This window comes from Bombina bombina, chromosome 6 (genome assembly GCF_027579735.1).
Source record: "Bombina bombina isolate aBomBom1 chromosome 6, aBomBom1.pri, whole genome shotgun sequence".
NCBI lineage: Eukaryota > Metazoa > Chordata > Amphibia > Anura > Bombinatoridae > Bombina > Bombina bombina.
In genome coordinates, this window is record NC_069504.1 from 91,509,661 (window position 1) to 91,524,893 (window position 15,233).

Genomic DNA, 15,233 nt, shown 5'->3' on the forward strand with positions numbered 1-15,233 from the left:
ATATTGGTCACTGATTTGTTTTTGTTTTGTTTTTGAATGTCAGAAATGTATATTTGTGAATGTTGAGATGTTATATTGGTTTCACTGGTAAAAATAAATAATTGAAATGGGTATATATATTTGTTTTTTGTTAAGTTGCCTAATAATTATGCACAGTAATAGTCACCTGCACACACAGATATCCCCCTAAAATAGCTATAACTAAAAACAAACTAAAAACTACTTCCAAAACTATTCAGCTTTGATATTAATACGTTTTTTGGGTTCATTGAGAACATGGTTGTTGTTCAATAATAAAATTAATCCTCAAAAATACAACTTGCCTAATAATTCTACACTCCCTGTACACTTCAGAGTCATCTGGATTCAAGGTCGATGGCAATACTGGGAGAGTAGTCCTAGTTGGGAAATAAGGTTTGACTAAAGATGCATGAAAAGTCGGATGAATTCTGAGACTATTAGGTAAATCTAGAGTAAAGGCGTTTTCATTGACAATCTTCAAAATTGGAAAAGGTCCTACTAGGAACTTGTATCCATAGATTTTTGGTGGATAACCAGATCATGTCTCCTATTTTGTAGAGAGGAGGTTTTCTTCGACGTAGGTCGTAGTAGTGATTTTGCGTTGCTTGAGCCTTTGATATGTTATCTTTGATGAATCTGAAATTATCAAGTATGGCATTACCTAATTCATCCACTTTTGGAGATGCGGACGGAGTTATAGGAAGAGAATCAAAATTAGGATGATAACCATAGTTGGCGTAAAATGGTGAGAGTTTTGTTGAGAAATTAGTTAGGTTGTTGTATGCAAAATTCTGCAAGTGCCAAGACTTATGCCAGTCATTCTGTTGGTATGAACAAAGGCATCTTAAATACTCATCCAACCACTGATTTAATCTTTCAGCCTGTCCGTTAGCCTGGGGATGGAAGGATGTAGTATAATGGTGATTTATTTTCAAGGAGAGACATAGGCTTTTCCAAAAGCGAGAGGTGAATTGAGATCCTCTGTCAGATATTATTATTTTTGGAACTGAGTGCAGTTTAATGATGTTGTCCAGGAATAGCGTAGCTGTTTCAGATGACGTTGGTAATTTGTGGAATGGTAGAAAGTGTGCCATCTTAGTAAAGGTGTCTATGACAACTAATATTGTAGTATAGGTATTTGATGGTGGTAACTCGATGATGAAGTCTAAACTAATTTGTTGCCAGGGTCTTTCTGAGATGGGTATAGGCATGAGTTATCCGTAGGGAGATTTCTTATCTGATTTGGAAACCTGACAAATAGTACAGCTCTTAACATAATCAAGCACTGAGGTAAACATATAAGGCCACCAATATTTCCTAGACAATAAGTCTAAAGTGCGATTTACAAATGGATGTCCAGCTAGTGGAGAATCATGATGTTGTTCAAATAACTGAAGCCTAATCTCTTTTGGGATGTAAATTTTCTCTTTATAGTAATAAATACCATCTCTGTAGGTTACATGTCTGTTAGCGAATGGTGGGGGTTGATTAGAGAATTTTCGTACCTCTTTGAGGAAAGTTGAAGTAAATCCAAGGAATCGTTCAGTTGGGGTGATACAAGTTGGGTTTTGTATGTCAGGAAGAGCTACATCTTGTCGTGAGAGAGCATCAGCTTTACTGTTCTTACTGGCGGGTCGATAAATTATTTGAAATTCAAACCTGGAGATATATAAACTCCAACGTACTTGTCTTCCTGAAAGGGTTTTATTATTTTACAGATATTGTAGACTTTTGTGATCAGTGAAAATTAAAATGGGATGTAAAGCTCCTTCTAACAGATGTCTCCAGAACTCTAATGATTTACCTCCTTATCTCCTATAGCATAGTTCCTTTCAGCTGGAGTCATTGCTTTTGAGAAAAATGAAATGGGGTGTATTGGGTCTGTGGTTGTTTTCTGTTGGGATAACACTGCTCCAATTGAATGATCAGAGGAATTGACCTTAAGTATATATTGTAGGTTTACATCGGGAAATTTTAAGATGGGAGCTGTGGTGAAAGAAGTCTTTAACTGTTCGAAAACTTTGGTATGAATTGAAGTCCATTTGAAGGGAAGACTAGTTCCTGTGAGTTGCGTGAGGGGTTTAACAATCTCAGAGAAACCCTTATAAAATTTTTGATAATAATTCGAAAATCCTAGGAATCTTTGTAATTCCTTTTTATTAGTGGTTGTTGGCCAATCTTTTACGGCTTTGACTTTTTCAGACTGCATTTGTATGCCAGAGGGTGAGATTGTATAACCCAGAAAAGATATGGTGGTGTTATGAAAGGAACATTTTTCTGGTTTGGCATACAGTTTGTGAACTCTTAGCCTTGCTAGCACCCATCTAACGTGTTTGATATGTTCTTCTATGTTTTTTGAGTAAATTAGTATATCATCTAGATATACCACCATACACACGTCCAGCAAATCCCTGAGGATGTCATTAATGAAATGCTGGAATGTGGCAGGGGCGTTACATAGGCCGAATGGCAACACTAAATATTCAAAAAGACCATATCTGGTCCTGAATGCCATGATTCGAACAAAGGGACAGGAAGGTAAGGGGTTACTGTAGCACTCACTCTCACTCTCAAAGGAGATGTAAAGTAAAACCATTCATACTTTATTAATCATGTGTTAAAACTAGGATAAACATCCCTAGTGGATAAGTTATACTACCCACAACCACCTATTTAACAATAATAAAAGCAAGGGGGGCTCTCCTAACACTCCTCTGTTTCCTGGCCGATAACTGGAAGCGTCGGCATCAGGTGGCTGGAGTGATAGGATGAGCCAGTAAAGAACGTGCTGTACAAACGCGTTTCGGCTATTAGAAAGCCTTTCTCAATGTTTCACATTCAATGCCTAAAATAGTAAGCCGAGGCTCCGATGTTCGGAGCTTAATATCTCTCCAGAACACCGGTTAGTAGCCAATCCGGGATCTTTCCCAGACTCCACCTTCGTGTCCTCCAATCGGTTACGGGCTTGGTTCACGCCCATAAGAAAGTATTCTTCCGATTGGAGTAGTGCCGCTCGCCTTGACATTGGTGGATTATCTTGCCTAATTCTCGTCCATAAGAAAGTCTCCATCTGATTGGAGCAATGCCACACGCTTTGTCATTGGTGTAATATCGGACTCTGTGAATTCTGCATCATATAGCTACTTAAGCCTCAAAAACGAAAAACCAATATGCATCCATAGATTAATCCATCAAATAAGTCATTCGTCAAACTGATGATTTCTTACTATGTACAAATTTATGGAGACATAAGAAACGCTAATAATATTATATAACAGAGGTAGTTTGTTATGTGGTTTGCGAGCTTAATATACTTTGTGTTTAAAGATGTAATATCCATACATAGATATGTATTCGTATATGATAAATACCAGCAAACCATCACTATACACTCAAACATATAATCCTATGCATACCTGTGTGTGCCGCAATATTCATATAATGGACTATACCCATATAAATTCAGTATTATTGAATCTCTTACACGCCTAGGGAAGTTGTGAATACATTACCCCTAGGATTGAGGATATGAGGATATAAAGTCATATATGATGGCCATTAGCTGTTACAACGTTAACTCCATATCAAGCACATCAGTAAAACACCATCAGTGTATCCTAAATGATGGAAATTATTTAGGTCAAAATTAAATTTTTAAGGTGGGAAAAACAATAATGCCAGGATGTAAAATAGAAATTATTATACAACTACCAGATACCCCAACCACAACCAGGTGGAAGCTGCTTGTTTGCTTCCAAACTAGGACAGTTGATAGGGTTCCATATATCTAGTATGTTGTGTATCTATATATCATCCTGAAGATACGTTCCATCCCTAATCAATGATACTATACATAGCAACTGTATGTAAATTAGCCATGGATTCTAAGAGACTGTATATAACCAGCAGAATCCTCCAGGATAATAATTCTCAGTAGTTTAAACTTTTCGTTTTACTACATATATCATGCCATATAAGATGTGGCTAATTTTTAGAATAGTATCAGAAAATCATCAGTTATGAATTACAAAAAAACTGAACCGATAGTCATGTATAATATAACATGTTTATCTTAGAACAGAGATTATCAATCTGATGATTATAAATATTAAGAATGACCTATAGATGCTATTGGTTATTTCAGATATACACCCAGTAATTGTTGAATTCATTCATACCATTTGGTATGACCGTGTTCAAATTAAAGACCCATTTGGTTTCCATTTTAAGGAGTCTTTGTTCAGTCTCACCCCCTCTTATACCTGGTTTCAGTTTTTCAAGACCCCAACATCGAATTACATTGGTGTTCCCATTATGAGATTGCAGGAAGTGTTTAGCCACACTAGTGATTTGTTTTTTCTTTTCTACATCTCTCTGGGCTGTCCTTATGTTACTTAGATGTTCAGTCATACGTGTGCCAAGGCAGCGTGTAGTCATACCAACGTAGAATAAATTACAACTGCAAGATAAACAGTAAATCACGTTGGTACTCTGACAATTGATGTATTCTTTAATAGGCCACGTTTTACCAAATCTATCCACTATAGATTGTTTTTTTACCATATGTTGGCACACTTTGCAGTGCCCGCACGCATAGGACCCTTTATAAATAGGATTTCTTTTAGCATTTCTATCATAGTGACTGTTCACCAACTTGTCACGAAGATTATTAGCTCTCCTATATGTTATTAAGGGCCTATTGGGTAACAATGGTTTTAATAGGGTGTCTTGAGTAAGGACATGCCAATGTGTTTGTAAAATGTTTGTGATCTCATTACTTACTGGTGAGTAGGTGGTAATAAACCTCAGGGGGGTGTCATTTGTCTTAACTTTGGGAGTTAATAACTCCTTACGGTCTTTGCGTAAAGCATTATTATATGCCTTAGCCAGTAATTTCCTTGAATACCCACGTTCAAGCAGTCTCTGTCTCAGATCTCTTGCTGACTCTTTGAAATTCTCAATGGTGCTACAATTACGTCTCAAACGTATATACTCCCCCATAGGTAATCCCCTAATAGTATTCGGGTGATGGTAACTACTAGCATGTAGGATGTTGTTTGTTGATGTGGGTTTTCTATATGCATTCGTTATAATTGCATTATCAGACTTTTGGATGTACAGATCTAAAAATTCCACTTTAGATTTTTCTACAGTTGAGGTCAAGTACAATCCAAAAGGATTAGCATTGAGAATCCTTATGAATTCTGTCAGGAGGTCTTCCGGGCCATTCCATACAAAAAATATGTAATCTATATATCTGGACCAGTGGGATATATATTGGGTAAGATGTTGGTGGTTCTCATGGAATACCACAGTTTCCTCCCACCAGCCCAGATATATGTTGGCGTATGTTGGGGCACAGCAAGTGCCCATGGCCGTACCACAAGTTTGTAGATAGAATTTGTCGTCAAAGACGAAAAAATTGTGTGTTAAAACAAATTCCAACAATGTTAGGATAAACTCCTTAACCTCCTGACTCATTATGGTATTTTTCTCAAGATAGTAAGAGACCGCTCTACATCCCCATTCAGTTTTAATACTCGTGTAGAGCGACTCCACATCACACGTTACCAACAATGAAGAATTCATATCTAGTTTTAGATCATTTATTTTATTCAAGAGATGCATTGTGTCCCTCGTATATGATGGAAGGGACTCCACAATGTATCTGAGTCTAGCATCGATATATCTGCTTGCTTTCTCTGTTAAAGAGCCTATCCCGGAGACTATTGGTCTTCCGGGCGGTTTGGAAACATCTTTATGTATTTTGGGCAATAAATAAAGTGTGGCAATTATGGGTTGTTTGGTCTCAAGGAAATTAAATTCTTTCTGATCAATTAGACCTTCCGTTAGAGCTGACTTTATCAGTTTGTTATAGCTGTTTAAGAACATGTCCATAGGATTACACAACAGAGTCTTGTAATTCATAGGATTATTTAGTTGGCGTAATGCTTCCTCACGGTACATAGTATCAGGCCAGATAACAATGTTGCCTCCCTTATCACTACCCTTGATCAGCACATTTTTCATTTCAGTTAATTGTTTTAGTGCCTGACTTTCTTCTTTGGTTAGGTTGTAATTAGAATTTATTACGTGTTCCTGAATCTGAAGGATGTCTTGGCACACTAAATTAAGAAACGTTAGTGCACTATGTGATGTATTGTTCAGAGGTACAAATTTTGATTTAGCCTTCAAAATTGAACGCCAACTGTTATTCTTTTCAGTTTCCACATCACTGATAGATTCCTCTAACAGTGAAATTAAATCACTAATGGCTAGTCGATCAACATCATTTAGTTGGTCATACTCTGAGTTGTTAAAATATTTTTTCAACAAAACCTTTCTAGTAAAAAGGTGTAGATCTTTAATTGCCTCAAATTTATTGAATGGTGGTGTGGGTATGAAGGATAGGCCTTTTTTAAGGACTGATATTTGTTCTGGAGTCAGAGTTAAGTTAGAGAGATTAATGATATTTAATTCAGTGGTGTTTATTTCTTGTGATGTGATGGTTTCTGTGTGAATTTCACTTGCCTCCTGGTTCTGGGTTTTGCTTTTACGCCCCCTTCTAGTTCTACGCCTAAAGGGATACTAGCATCCTTTACTTTGTGAGGCTTGATTCTATTTTTAAGGATAGGTCTGGGTACAGATTCTCCATCGGATGTTTCTACATCCGTACTATCACCTTCTCTTTCAGACATATCTGTATCATAATTCACATTTGTATTTTTACCCCATGAGTAAATGTTTTCTGAGGAATAATCCTTGAGGTCTCTATCAATTTTGCGCTCTTTTTTTTCTGATATAAAGCGTGCAAACTTTTCCACCTCAGCCTTAATTTTTGCCATGAGCCATTCATCAACTTTATGTATGCGAATGAGGTTATAAGCCCCTCTAAGGTCAAGTTTTGAAAATATAGTTGCATTAGTTAATCTTTCGATTAGTTCCGGTATCAAGGGTAACGGATATCGTTTTTTTACAGTGCATTTGTTTAATTCCCGGTAATCTATTATGGGTCTGAGTGTGTTGTCTTTGTTTGTGACAAAAAACATCCCTGCTGCTGTAGGAGAAGTAGAAGATCTTATGAAACCTTTACGAAGATTTTCCAGTAAGTATTCTTTCAGATGGTTAAGCTCTGGTTGGCTTAAAGGATATAAATGACCTACAGGTAGAGTAGATCCTGGGATTAATTCAATCCGGCAATCATAAACCCGATGTGGTGGTGGGGTTTCTGCTTCAACCTTAATAAAAACATCTGTAAAATCTCTGTAGAATGATGGTAGTGGTAAGGTGTTAGAAGGTGTGAGTAGTAAATCTTGTTGTGGAAAGCAAGTACTTTTGCAATAGGGTGAGGAAAAGGTGAGTTTTAGAGTGTCCCAGTTAATTGTGGGATTGTGTAACTGTAACCAGTGAAGACCTAAAACAACTGGGAAATGAGGAGAAGGAATTATATCAAATGTAACAAATTCAGTATGCCCAGTATCAGTAGTAGTAAAAAGTGGTATGGTATGATGAGTGATGGGACCAGTCGTAAGAGTGGACCCATCAATAACTCTGAGAGAAACAGGTAATTTCTTTTTTACAACAGGAATTTTATTGAGGTGAACGTAAGTAGCATCAATAAAGTTGCCGGAGGCACCAGAGTCTATTATCGCTTTGGTATTCAACCTTTTAAGGTCCCACTGAATCAAAAGCGATAAATTGCATTAAGTTTGTGTTATTTCATGAGTTTGAGAGTTATGCAAATATGTAAACTTACGCTTTTTATTTTTGCATAGAGTTGGACAATCGGTGACTGTGTGGTTAGGATTGGCGCAGTACATACACAGACGCTGTACCCTACAACGTAGTCTTTCTTCTGCGGATAGGGGTCCTCTCAACATGCCAATTTCCATCGGAGTAGTTCGATCTGTTGAAATACCAGGTTGTTTTGGAGGAACTGTGGTTTGTACTTTAATCTGAGATTCAGTATGATAGCACTCTGCCTTTCTCTCTCATATTCTGCGATCTTTTTGAGTTGCTAATTTCATCAGAGCTTCTAGGGTGTCTGGCATTTCTGCCAAACTTGTGGCTCCAGGGGGCTAGTGTGTTGCTCCTTTGAATCTTTTATAAGTTCCCATAAAACCTGATTCTCCATTTGTAAATCTAGGGTAGCTTGTCCCATCTGGTCCACCTTCTGGGACAAGTTGTACACAACCTGTGGGAGATCTGGTTGTTCCATTTTATGCTTTTTTTGAGGCTTAGTAATATGTAACCGAATGTATCCAATATCTTACAAACCCTCTTGTATAGTACAAAATAGTTATATATATATTCAGTACTTAAATATAAAATCACAATTCACTAAATTTAGGATGAAATGTGAGAATTGTTACACCTTGAATATGTCAATACTATATGGAAGTATTAACTGGCAGTTTTAGGTGTTATTATTATGAATATCCCAACAAGGGATTAAAGGCAGGTAGCAGGTATGAAACTACCAGATTATTTTAACAGTTGGCAGTAAATAAATACTGCAAGAGTGAGAATCTACACAGATATTATTATTTATTTTTTTTTATTATAATTTTTATTGAGGTTTTTTTGTCAAAATAAACATTTGGTAATTGCCAATATACAATATAAAAGAAAACAGAAGAGTATTACAAAGTAAGCTGCGAATATATGACAAATAGGTAAACCAAATGATTGAAAGACAATTACTTTCTCATATTACACAGTAAGCACCATGGTATCTGAAGACCTACTACATGAACCAAGCGGTAAATTTCAGACTGTATGGGGTTATCATAAATAGAACATAGAGTAGGTGGACATAAGTTGGAGAGGGCCACTCATGGACCCTTATTGAAAAATCTCATTTTTTATTGTCTAGGATAATATAATGTCAAGCTCCCTTACTGATAAATGGATTTATGATGAAACATTGGAACACCTCCAGAAAGTTAACTAACAGCTGTGTTAAAATTGCATGTGTTGGTGACACGTATTAGAGATCAGTCCTGCTGATCTATACAGGGCATATAAACGCATTCCTATTGTGTTATGGAGGGTTGGGTACTTAGGGAGCAATTAAGAGCTGTAATTCAGGTGCGGTATAGACAAGACAAACCGCCTTGTTAGTTCCCCTAGAGTAGGGGATACATTATTGTAGGCGGGGGGGAGGAGGTGGTGTTTTTCATATTTTCAGAATTATCTCACCGTTTAGGAGCAGTAAAACATAATAGAATGCACTTAGAACTACCTTCCTCATATAAAACATTAACAGGAGGGGTTTAAACACGCAATAGTAAGCTATGTAAATACAGTATAAGGAAATATGATACATTATATATGCTAATAGTGAAATAGCGATATTTAAAACTATGCAACAGGGCATTTTAAGAAATGTGATGGGAAAGGAGGAGTTAAATTCAAATAAGCGAAATCAGGGATGAGAATTTCCTTTCTATCTGACATTAGCAAGTAGGACCAAGCAGAATAAGTATATACAGTGGTAGACCAGGTTTGATAGATACCCCATTATCTCTAGAAAGTACTGTCCCTGAAGTAACATGTGGGAGACTACAGAGCACATCATAGACCAAGGGATAACAGGCGTTATGAAGGGCATTATAGTGAGAATAGGGAATATGGCTGTTCCACAAGCTTGTAGCTGTTATGCACTGCCGTCCAGGCACGGGCCCTATGTCCAGACAACAGGCACCACACTTAGATGTATAGGTGGGTTATTCCCAATAGTTGCCCGTCCGCCCTCCTCAACCTGAGTGAATAATATGTTCAATGCCCTTTGTGCTAATATAGGCAGTATAAAAAAGATGCAATTCTTCAGAATAATGACGTGTATTTGCCATGGCTGGTGAGAACAAAGGAGTAACTAATGAAATGGTAGTCTAGAACTAGCCAAATAAATATGGGAGTGCATAGGGATAGTATTAAATCTCAATTCTAGTAATAACTCTATGAGTGCAGATAGACTGTAAGCAATTACAACCCAAAAACTGGACCATATAGGTAAAACAGGATAGCCCTGTAATAGAGAGGCAGTCATATTTTTGCGAGCGCTGGAATTGACAAGTGTTAAATCATGCACCAAATACATCAAAGCCTTACAATGTGCTAGGCATATGTACCTCATACACAGAGAGATTCTATGTAGTAAGTGAACCTACGATGTATGTGTGAACACTCGTGGACCATTAACTGTGATACTCAGATGTGTATAACAATTACCAATATGTTATCACGTTAAGAGCTATTATATTCAAGCCTACTTATGTACCTAAACATTACACAGTAGTTTTTTGATAAGGCTCTGAGACCATTCTGCACATCTGTGATAACATGTCTAGAATCACATATAGGCTCTCTAACTCAGTGCTATAAACACATTATAACTGAATAAAATGTGGCTCATCCATCTACCTTAATTACATATACCTTGGGAATATAGATGCTGCAAGCCATAGTATATGGGGAGAAAATAAGAACCAAAGACACCTAGTGACTGAAACATATATCTAGGGGACACTGCTAAATCAGAACTATGCTCAACATGTCATACTTGGAGTACAAAAATGAAGTCTTTACTTATGTTAATAATATTAAAAATATAGGGAGGCAAAAAGTAAATATGCTCACACAAATTGGTGATGTAACTAAAAATTAGCCTTACTAGACAATAGTCTAATTCTGGGTGCTTTAAATACCTTAATCCACTGCAGACATTGCGACCCGGGAAGCATGAATAGCCAGGAGCACAGCTATTATATTTATAGCTATAGAGACACAAAACTACGGATCGTCAGAAAAAAGTATCAAACAGAAGTCTTGCAAAGTAAATAGATACATATTTGAGGCTCTTCATAAACAAGCCAAGACTCCCCTCTAGTGGTAAGGTTTAGCAATTACATCTTCTACTGATGAGCAATAATTGAACACTAACTAAAAATCACGATCTATAAAATGGGACCGTGCCACCTAGCAAATATCAAGCATATGAACTCCCAAAATGCTTATCCTTGAAATATACCCCTATGGCATAATGTAGTATCAAACTAGATATAATAGCATAGCCCAAATGCAAGCTACCTTTGCAAACTAAAACATGGTTGAATTATAGAGAGCACGTTTATGCAACAACCTATTGTGAAGAGATGTATTCAACATAAATAAATTATCTACACTGGGTGCAAGTATCCCCATAAGTGATGCCCCATCATATAAACAATCGGTACTAAAACAAACAAAGCAGGGATTGTTATGTGCACTGCAGATGTATAAGTATACATATAAAAAAACACACATGTGGGGAGTTAACACGGTAGGTAGCAGATACAATTGCAGCTAGTCTCTTCATCCAACGCAGCATTCTTAAGCATTAAAACAAACACACATAAGAGAATAAGGTATACAGGGGGACTGTGAGAACAAAGAGGTGACTGGCATTTTGTCCAGCCTGAAAAACAGGGCCATCTTTATATATAACCAGCCGTATTGCTAACACTTCACAGACCAAACACAGTCAAACAAGTCTTCCGTATCAAGCATATTGTCTAGTATAACAAGGAGCAAAATTAACTGTGAGCATGGTTAACCCACTTCATGATGCTGTCTTGCAGAGCTGGAGGTAACAAAAATCTCTGCAAGGGTTGAAGTGTCCCCCAGGGTCCCAGCCCATAGTCTCGAAGTCTGTTGCAGCATCGGCAACAGCTCTGCTCTACTGAGCGGAATCAACCCACTCCTACTCGCCAGACTTGACAATGTTCTGCAGCTTGATGAAACTGACGGAGGGGCGAGCTCATCAGCCAAAACAGGGCTCCGGACCATTGCATGTTCTGGGATACAGATGCGATCTCTGCCATGCAGCTCTGAAGTAAGTGTCGTATTTTCCAGCGTGCAGGAGACCACACCGACCACATCCTGTCAGCATGGGGTAGATCTATCTGGGTGAAGTCACTGCTGCGGATGGTCCCGTACACAGGCCTAATTGAAATCCAGCATGGCGCTGGCTGCTGTCCCTGCGTGGAGAACTCTGTGGTGGGAAGGGGGTGCCCCCTTTGCAAATGAAGTGACTCCTCTTCCCAGGTGGTAGTGGGGTGAACTCTCATAGGGAGCCGCATGTAGGTACACTTCTCCTCTAGCTTCACAGCCTCCCTGCACAAATTGGCGGTGCCGCAAGGTACACCCACAAGTTCAGACGCCATGATGTCTAAGTGTTCAAATGCCGCCCGATATCCCTCCAGGAGGGCACCGATCATTTCCAGGAGCTGCGTCGCCGCGCTCATAGTAAGGTTCTGCTGCAAAGGCATTTATTGCCGTAGTTAGGGTATCAGTTGGCGAATTTCACATATCAGTCGGGCTCACCTTGGGAGCAAAGATGATTGCTCTTAATGTCACTGGTCAGCGGGCAGATAGAAAGGTGATAGATATATCTACCAAAATAGTTCTGCCATTAGATTTTACAATGTATAAGTTCCATAACCCCTAGGGTAACAATATCAAGTAGTTAGATAGGTCAGAGCGGCCGCAAAATTTGATTTTTATATAGAAAAGGCCTGGAGCTATTGCAATGTGCGACCGCTCAGTCTGCTGGTTGGCTCCTCCCCCCCTACACAGATATTATTGAACAGTCTATTAGTAAATAGGAGCAAGGTCTTATGTTGTAAGCTTAGCTAAATTCTCAGTAATGCAGTAATTGTAGGCAGAATACGTTAGTACAGAGTTCAGAGGTAATAAGTGAAAGTTGCAGCAGCAAGATTAAAGCAAGTGTTAAACGGCAGTTCATGCAAAGATAGAACAAAATCCTTATGCTGTAGGTTTGGATTAATTGAAGTAACGTTTCAACATTAAGCAATAGTACAAAGTTCATAAGCTGTAGCTATAAAACTGTAGCAGCAGGTTTCAATGGTAAGAATACGTAAGCAGTTCGTAACAGTGAAATAACAAGGAGGATATACTGCAAGGATGGATTGTCTTCAATAACGTAATACTATTAGCACAATTCGAAAGAAGGATTACCTTGCTGTGATGAACGATAATCAGTGACCACTTATATCTTCAGCTCAGATGTAAGAGCAAAACTGAGGCGGTGTTTCCCTTCCGGTCTTGTCCAGAACTAGCTTACTGTGGCGTCTGACGTCAGAGCACCGGAGTCGGCGGATTGCCGAATTTATTCAAAAGAATCTGCTGACAGCAAAGGAGTGAGATAATAAAGTTGGTAAAAAGGTACCTTAGCTTGATGTTGAGTACCTGCAATAACTTGATAGCTGGTAGGTGTTGGAAACGTTCCAATCTGCTTTGGTACTCAACATGCTTTGGTACTTTGGTAAACTGATTACTGCAGGAATCAGTTGCACAAACACTGCTGAAAGGTAGAAGCTTGCACACACACAGCTGAAAGTTAGAAGCAGGATAATATTAAACAAGCAAGTAGTTAGGATATCCAGGAGCTTAGCTTCAATAACACTACACAGAGGCAGTTAGAAAAATTACTAAGCAGGGAGTAACGGTTGTACAGGTGTTATATAGGGGGCGTGTGTATGTGATTGGTGAAACAGGTCTTAAAGGAATATGTACATACAGAGCCACCTGTATATTTTAGCTCAATGAACAATCCAAACACACTGAAGAAAATGGCGGCTGCGCATGGGTTTATATATGAATTTTGAATAGCGTAATTACATGTCGCATTTTTATTTGAAATCTGTCCATTTTTATGAGTGTTAGCCTAATTTGCATAAAACTATTCTTTATTGACACTTTCCATGGACAAAATACTGGCGTAAGTTACTTGCAATGACTAAAATGTGTATTTGCGCACATTTCAGAAGATCGCCAGTTTGTCCTACTTACGCCAGTTTAGCATCTAACGGCGCAGTATATGTAATACCCCAATATGTGAGGTGAAATTATGGGCGACGCGGGTTCATATATGTAATCGCGCCCCAGATTAGCGCACATAAGAATATGTGATCAGGTTTTTCGTGAGAGCGGGGTTTTTTCCCCGACTTTTTTCCTCCATTGATTTCTATGGGGGAATACTTGAATGATATTCTAGCTTAGCTTTTGCGGTTGTCAAGTTAGTGCAAGAGATAAAACTTTCAACTAGTAATATGAGCACAATCCGACAAATGCAAAAAGCTTACTTCTAGCACAGTGTCGTATATCAGTTTTGGCCTACCCTAGGCACTCCTGCTGCCCCGCCTCTGGATTTAGGCTATTTTTGGCCATATCATTTTTTGGTCAGGGACTAAAATATAGAAAGCAACTAGACTGTATGCGAACAGTAACTTTCCTGTGTCACTGTATGTCACCTATAACTGCCATAAAAGCATTACTACCATGTTAAGCATATGATCTGTATGTTTTGTATATCACCTGTAACTGCCCTGTATGTCACCTGTAACTGCCCTGTATGTCACCTGTAACTGCCCTGTATGTCACCTGTAACTGCCCTGTATGTCACCTGTAACTGCCCTTTTTGTTCTGTATATCACCTGTAACTACCATATAAGCCACTTGTCCCTGTTAAGGGGATAATCTGTTGAACACTTCTCAATCTGCCAGTTACCTGACCTCTGCCATTAGCCTTACCCTTGCTGCTAGGCATCTATTGTCTGACAGTTACACCAGACAAAAGTGTCCAGGGCCCAGCACTTACCATCACTCACTAATGCCTAGTGACCTATGCCAGCTGGTTCAGCCACCTTTCACTCCATATGTTACCACTGCTCTACCATTTTACACTTACAGACAGTAACTCTCCTCGCTACTTGCCAGCCCTCTGTATTAGCTACCAGCCAGCTCTCAGAGTACACTGTGTCAGCTAACACTTAATGCCTCCTCTGCTAGTGACATTAATATTGTATTGCCTAATGATTAGGTAATAAAATGTTAATGTCGCTAGCAGAGGAGGCATTAAGTGCTAGCTGGCACAGTGCATACTAAGGAGATAATCAATGTCTACCGCTACCAGTGGCGTACCTAATGAAGAAAAGGAGCAGGAGGGGAGATTTTGTTTTTGGGCCCCCCTCTCCATAAAAGCATACCACCAGTTTTGGGATATACAATAAATATATATTGTTTAGACATCCACCGTACAGCAATGCCTAGCATAACATAAATGTCCCTTACACACATCTTGCCTTGCTTCCACCCCTTCTAGCAACCTAATTGTTAGAAAAGTTTGGAGTGATAATAGAGGGCTTAAA

At 38.6% G+C, this 15,233-nt stretch overlaps 1 long non-coding RNA gene across 1 annotated transcript in view; it reads right to left on the reverse strand.

Moving 5' to 3' along the window:
• The window catches only part of LOC128662649 (uncharacterized), a 35,596-nt gene extending 22,212 nt beyond the window's left edge, over positions 1-13,384 (reverse strand). Inside the window, exon 1 of the long non-coding RNA XR_008402799.1 lies at positions 13,042-13,384. This is a non-coding gene — a long non-coding RNA (uncharacterized LOC128662649). The remainder of the gene's footprint in view (positions 1-13,041) is intronic.
• Between the last annotated feature and the right edge of the window lie 1,849 nt (positions 13,385-15,233).